The following is a 7,710-nucleotide window of genomic DNA, read 5'->3' as shown; positions in this document are numbered from 1 at the left end:
TTGAAAACCATATTTCCCATGTTACAAAAACTACATTCTTCCATCTTAGAAACATTGCCAAGCTACGAAACATGTTATCTGTTTCCGATGCAGAAAAGCTAGTTCATGCATTTATGACCTCTAGGCTGGACTAAAGTAAGACACTTCTTGGTAGTTGTCCAGCATCTTCAATAAACAAGCTAGAGGTAATCCAAAATTAAGTGGCTAGAGTCCTTACCAGGTCAAAAAAAATATGATTTACAGTCTCTGCAATGGCGACCTATTAAGTTCCGCATCAGTTACAAATTATTATTACTTACCTATAAGGCCCTTTATGGTTTAGCTCCTGCGTACCTAGCTAGCCTTCTACCACGTTACAATCTATCACGCTCCCTAAGGTCACAAAACGCTAGACTTTTGGTAGTCCCTAGGATAGCAAAGTCCACTAAAGGAGGTAGAGCTTTTTCGCATTTGGCTCCCAAACTCTGGAATAGGGTTCCTGATAATGTTCGGGGTTCAGACACACTCTCTCTATTTAAATCTAAATTAAAAACCACGTGCACGATTTAGCAAATCGACTGAACAAAATAGTAAATCGAGGGAACGCAATAGTAATTGTTTGCAAATTTTAATAAATTGAGGGAACGAATTAGTAAACCGTGCGCACAATTTATTTATTTTTTCTTGCATGTCATGTGTGGGGCTCTGTACTATACAAATAAACTTGAATTTAAATTAATTTAATTATTTTATTTTAGTTCGGTTTCCAATGATTTGGGCCTTTTTGTTCTCACAATGGAGCCTATCAGAAGTGTATATCCTTGCTTCTATTTGTGTATATGTAATTGAGATTTTTCCCAACAAAGAGGTGTACAAAGGTTTAGAATATTATCATGCTGCACACACTCAAGTCTCTGAGCATCTGCTCTGGTTAGAGTGCATTATGTTTCTTGTATGCAGCAGTGTGGAGTCTAGGTGCAGAGCTTTTTGGAAATGAATGCCTGTATAATCAATGAAAAACAAACAGTACAAGGCTCTGTGCGTGTGGGTTCATGAGTGCTTGTATACATGTGTGCGTGTGAATAACCTAGACCTTATGAAAGCGAATGAAGGTTTGTGTGTTGTATTGTATTGTATTGTGTTAGCCATTGAATAGGACCTGCAGCTCACTGAATGGAAGATATTGGTATCCTTTCTCAGTCAAGATGTCTTAATCGAGTTGGAGCCATGCCTGGCGAGCACTCACTAAGGAGTTCTTTTAACCACTGCTCAAAAACCTCAGCAATGTGATCAAAACCAATTTCCCTATTTTAATAAGCTTGAACGCGTTTCCTTATCTCTGCTTTGCAGTCCAAGAAATCCAGGCACAGATGATAGGTCTGTGGAATGGTTAAGAAATTAAATTAATTTTGAAGGTAAGCACCGAGCAAAAGCATGCTTTATGATTGTACCCTTGCAGGTATAAACAGGAGCTTCAGCCCACCTTGAAAAGGTGATTTCACCTGAGCTTTTGATTTAATTGAGTCTTAGAGCCTGGGTCCATTGCTTTGATTTAAGACCTGTTTACACTGAATTTGAATTATCACAAGAAAAAGGCTTGCATTAAACAATGGATTCCTGTTTAACTGTTTGACCTAGAACAAATCCATTTCATTGAAATAAATCTTTAAAAGCATCTGTAGTTAGTTAGTAATTTTTGAGTTGGTGGTCATAGCTGTCCTTGCCCTAATTATAATGAAAACTTTAATAATTCATCATATACATGTAAAATCTCTATTGTCAGCAAACAGAAGAAGACAACACAGATAAATGGCATTCTGACAGAGCTTTATTACAGGCTTCAGGAGAGGAACAATGGATCATCACAGGTGAGATGATATGGCTGAGAATCCTGAGCATAGACTTGAGCTGAATAGTCACTATGGGTCTCTTTGCAGGATAAGGCTGAGACAGCATGCTGGGATGAAGACAGAAGATAATGGCAGATGACTGGGAAGGATACACGAACAGGTAGGTAGAGCAGGTAAGTTGATGAATGATAGTGAACAACAAGACCAGACACTGAGGTGGTGATGGGAATGTGGCTAAATACTGAGACCAATGAATGCTGACAGGTGAAGTGCATCAATTCTGAAGAATTCTGGTGATGGAGCTGAAGGATATGGCATTGCTGGTGACTCTGTGACATCTATATTATTAGGATTTTTTTATTTTTTTGATGAGGGGAGAATCAGTTTTTGAGCAACATAATGGATGGTAAGTGATGATATATTTTTTTAAGTAGTTTATCAGGATTAAATTAGTTATTTCCAACAAAGCATTTTAGACTGGCACGTATTACGCCAAAATTCATGCAACTTAAATATTAAAATGTATATCTTAGGACGCGTGGTAGAGCACATTATCATGGGTGCACTCAACTCTATTCAGCAAAGCTTTTGCTCACATTTCAGTTGTTTGCCTGGATGCATTTAATTGGTGCTGTGTATCTTTTGTTTTGTCTATATCATTTATGCTCTTTTCCCACCTCATACTACACATTTTAGGCTTTTTAGGCATTTTTTAAAGGTTTGGGGTTTTGTTTTGTTTCATGGCTTGAGCAGGGAGTGCTTATTGGATGTTTTATTTTCCCCCTCATACTCATTATGTCTGGATTGCACAGATGCTGACCCATAGCATCACTCTGGACTCAGCTCCATTGATATGTGGTATCTTTATAACGTGTTGTAAGGCTGGAAGAACCTCACACACTTTGATCTACTAAGATACAGACAATACAAATGCACTGTATTACGGGCATCTGTTTCCATATCTCACTGAGAGAAGATTGAAAGCTTCTTTCTCACCATTAAATTTGTTCCTTTCCCCCCATTTCCTTCCCTCAACCCATCCCTTCCTTCACTCAACTCATTCAGAATGGCCAATAGCAAAATATAATTTTCTACATGAATGCAAGTGATATTCAAAGTTATTTGGTATCATTTAAAAATGTCTCACAGCGACTGCTACAATGGTCTCAATTATACAGGGAGTAAACTGAAAGATCAGAAAGATCCTAAGAATTTAGAGATATTTTTATCACTGTAATGAGTGTGCCCTTCCCCAGTTTCTTTCATGCTAATTACCATGCCCTCAAAACATGTAAACTTTCTGTGTCTAAGACTTGATCAATGCAAATTCCAATTTTTTGTTCCTGCCTCCAATTGGAGGATGTTTTTCTTGGTCTGAGAGTACTTACAGTAAATGAAAGTTGCAAGAGGATCAAGGCGCTTCTTATATATATATATACCCGGCTGATAATAAATCGTTACATTTGAATTGATTCAGTATACTCTGAAATTATTTACTCTGGTAGATTTCGTAGGTTTTGCCACATTTCTGTGTCAGGTAAAATGAATTAAAATCAATTTGAAATGTAAGATAGAGCACACCAACTGGATCTTTAGAGATCCGGCTAACACTTGGTATTAGTTCAAGTGGAATTTCAGAATCTGAGTGTTGTTCAACCAACCTAAATAGGGTGAGCCTAACCTCTGTTTACTGTAATTTACTCTAGCTAAGCATACATGGGAAACCATGGCAATACCAAACCAAAGAAAGTAATGTTGGTTAGGTTATATCCACTGTTTTAAGTGAGAAACAATGAAAATATGTAAATAACTGGCATTATTAACTGTCTAAAGTGTTGTGATTAGCATTCCTGCAGCTGACTCGTGTCATCCTGGAATGATATGTTCTATAGCGGGTATACACATTGTATTAACATAGAAACAAATTATTGGTTTCGAATCCATAGTGTAACAGACACGCCAGGTTCCATCACCAACCAATCACAGCGCACTCCCTCACCTGAGTACTAATCACTCCCACCTGCTCCTCATCCACCTGCAATCACCAGCTAACTACAAATACCAAACACTCGAAACCAGTCAGCATCCGGTCTCGTTCGCAACAAGGTTGAACCTGAATGCTTACTCTAAGGACTAACTATCTCTCTACTCACCTCTCTCCAGCAATCTCCAGAGTCTCCAAGTCTTCATTGAGTGTGTGTGTCCACTACCTCCAGCGTCTTGTACTAGTGATGTCCAGATCTGTCCACGTGATCGGAAATCGGGCTCAATCGCGTGGTTTCAGACTCGATCGGAATCGGACATTACCTCCCGATCAGGACTCGGATATATATATATATATATATATATATATATATATATATATATATATATATATATGCATTCTCATTATTAGTTATGCGGTGGCACAGAGTTAGACCCTTTTGACTCCACACAGAAACAGCAACGCGTGCGGCATGACATAACTTTGTTTTCAAGAGCTGGTGTGAATAAATATAGAGTCAAGCTCAAAGAGACAGGATAGTCTGCGCATGACCTGATATTTAATTCGGACCCAGAATACACAGAGATGAACATCACGGAGCGCTAAACTCTCATGCAGTGTGTGTTTCATTCATACTAGAAGCCGGAGTGCGCTCTAGCACTGATCGTCATATCAGGAAACTCCTAATATGGGCAAAAGCGTCCAGCTATCGCTGTGGTTTTCACAGGAAAACAGAAACTTATGCAAACACGAAGACATTAATGTACGATCACGACAATAAATTGTTTTTCAAGTCATCTCCAGCAGGTGATAAATAAATTATATGAACAATGCAGTGCTAATTGACATAGCATTTATTACAGTATAGAAACTATTCTGCCTTATTACGTGATAAACAGTGTTTGTAGTATATAAACAAATCATTATTATTTGTTATTGTCCAGCATTTATAGATTTCTAAGACAATTAAAAGCTAGAAAATAAGAGAACAATTAAAGTTGCCTATACTACCAGTCAGAAGTTTTTGAACAGTAAGCTTGTTAATGTTTTTTTTTTTTTTAAAGAATTCTCTTCTGTTCACCAAACCTGCATTTATTTGATCCAAAGTACAGCAAAACAGTAAAATTTTAATTTATTGAACATCCTGGATCTGTTTTTTCGCTCTTCTTTATTCTTTTTTTTATGTATTATAGAAGTAACGGATCGGGACTCGGTATCGGCAGATACTCAAAATCAAATGACTCGGACTCGGACTCGAGGGCAAAAAAACCTGATCGGGACATCCCTATCTTGTACCCTTCACCAACGGATCCCTTCATCACTGCCTCCAGCACCATTGCCTCACCCTACACTACCTGCTCCTCTGCTTGTAACTCAATAAACTGAGTTTTTTATTCTTTCAGCCTCCTGTCCTGGTTATCCGTAACAGAAGACCGGGCCTAGACCGATCGGCACAAGCATGAGCCTCATGGACCCCTTCCAGGAACTTGTTGACACTTCACTACCATGGCAACGCCGTCAGCCTACAAGGTCCATACAATAACCGGAAAACCATTGAGTTTGAAGATGCATTCGTCACAGTGTTGGTCCGATAACCCTCCAAACCGGGATACTTCATAAGGAGGAGATCCATCTGCTGGTTCTGGAGGAATCCACCACTGACGTCATCCTAGGGCACCCATGGTTGGAGCAGCATAAGCCAGTTATTTAATGGAAGACGGGTGTAGTCCTGAAAGGGGGGCGACTCCTGTTTCCTGGGCTGTATCACTGGATTCCCTGTTCCAGCCAAACTCTTCCTGGAACCTCTACCTGTCTGTCCACATCCATCGAGAGCCCGGTAGAAAAGCATCCATATCCATTCCAACCTGTTACGCCCCCTTCAGTGACGTATTCTGCCCTAAACGGGCCTCCAAGCTGCCTTCACACCGGCCATGGAATTGTGTCATTGATCTGCTTCCGGGTGAACTAGTGCCTAAAGGAAGGATCTATCCCCTTTCCATCCCAGAAAAGAAGGCGCTGGCGCAAAGTTACATCCGTCCATCTACCTCCACTGCTGTATCCAGCTTTTTCTTCATGGAAAAGAAGGACGGAAGCTTGCGGCCCTGCATTGATAACCGTGCCCTCAACAATATTACTGTTAAATTTTGTTATCCTCTTCCCCTAATCCCAGCTACCCTGGTACATCTCTGTGGTGCCACTTTGTTCACCAACCTCCGCAGCACTTACAATCTCATCCCGGATACGTGAGGGGGACGAGTGGAAAACTGCTTTCATCAGCCCTACTGGCCACTATGAGTACTTGGTGATGCCGTATGGACTTGTCAACGCCCCATCAATATTCCAGGATTTTTATACATGAGGTGCTCCGGGAGTTCCTACACAAGTTCATCCTCGTCTACATAGATGACATCCTCATTTACTCCCGGAGCTTAAAGGAACATCATCGCCACGTTGCGGAGGTCCTGCAATGCCTGAGGGCCTTCCACCTATACCTCAAGGCCGAGAAATGCTCCTTCCATCAGTCCTCAGTGCAGTTACTTGGGTATAACATCAATAGTAGCGGATGAGGGGAAGGTGAACGCTGTCAAGAACTGGCCCACTCCTACCACCATCAAAGAACTCCAACGATTCCTCGGCTTTGCCAATTTCTACTGGCTTTTCATCCAGAGCTACAGCTCCATCACCAAACCCTCTTACCACCCTAATAAACTCAAGTCTCTGTCTTGGACCCCAGCCGCCATGGAGGGACTTCAATTCCCTAAAGGAGGCTTTCACTACCGCTCCACTCCTGGTGCATCCAGCCCCAATCGACCCTTCATCGTCGAAGTCGACACCTCCACCACAGGAATGGGAGCGGTCCTGTCCCAGCAGCAAGGGAGTCCCAGCCGCCTCCATCCATGTTCCTTCTTTTCGCGGAAGCTCAACCCGGCGGAGGTCAATTATGACATCGGCAACCGCGAGCTACTGGCCATCAAGCTGGTCCTGGAGGAGTGGAGGTATTGGCTGGAGGGAGCCAAACACCCTTTCCTAGTTCTCAAAGACCATAAAAACCTTGAGTATCTACGCATAAGCCAAAAAGCTTAATCCAAGACAGGCCCGCTGGGGGCTATTCTTCACCCCCTTCAATTTCTCCATCTCATACCGCCCAGGGTCCAAAAACATCAAGGCTGACGCCCTGTCCTGGTGTCACGCCCCGGAAGAAAGCTTAGAAGCTGCCTCCAGCACCATTGCCTTACCCTACACTACCTGCTCCTCTGCTTGTGCCTCAATAAACTGAGTTTCTTATACTTTCAGCCTCCTGTCCTTGTTATCCATAACACATAGTAGGTGTTGGGGTTATAGACTGATATTTATAGTTGCACTGCCACCTCGTCTGCTGACCATGATGCAGCGACAATGGCGCGGGAAGGGGGTGCTGCGGGGGCTTCTTTTTTCAAGTTGCGTGTGATGGTCGTTTAAAGTAAGTGATTTAAAAACGTTGTGCAAACAAATGTTACTAGTTTGACTGTTGCTGACTATTTATATCTAGTGGGTTTGGTGTTGCAAATCCAATGACACTGGTAGTGTTGATTCTATCTGACCAATCAGTTATCTGCAGTGTTTACACATCACATCTAAGTATCTGGACGGCTCGCTTTGAACCTCAACCGAGGCGGTACAAAAAAAAAGTTGTAGGTACTAGGTACAATACACAGTGAAAAGCCTCCCAAAAGTGAGCTGTACCGAACATTACCATGCAGTGGAAAAGCGCCAATATAGTGCCATTGCCAATGGTGTTGTCAATGTCAGAACAACTAGAAAAAAATCACACTGTCATTATTCATCAGTGAGTGATTTGTTGTGATTGCTGCTAGTTTATGACATAAAAAAATATGCAAACTTATGCATGCTGTTTTT

This window comes from Carassius gibelio, chromosome A18 (genome assembly GCF_023724105.1).
Source record: "Carassius gibelio isolate Cgi1373 ecotype wild population from Czech Republic chromosome A18, carGib1.2-hapl.c, whole genome shotgun sequence".
Lineage (NCBI taxonomy): Eukaryota > Metazoa > Chordata > Actinopteri > Cypriniformes > Cyprinidae > Carassius > Carassius gibelio.
The sequence above is the reverse complement of the archived record's forward strand: the minus strand, read 5'-3'. Positions refer to the sequence as shown.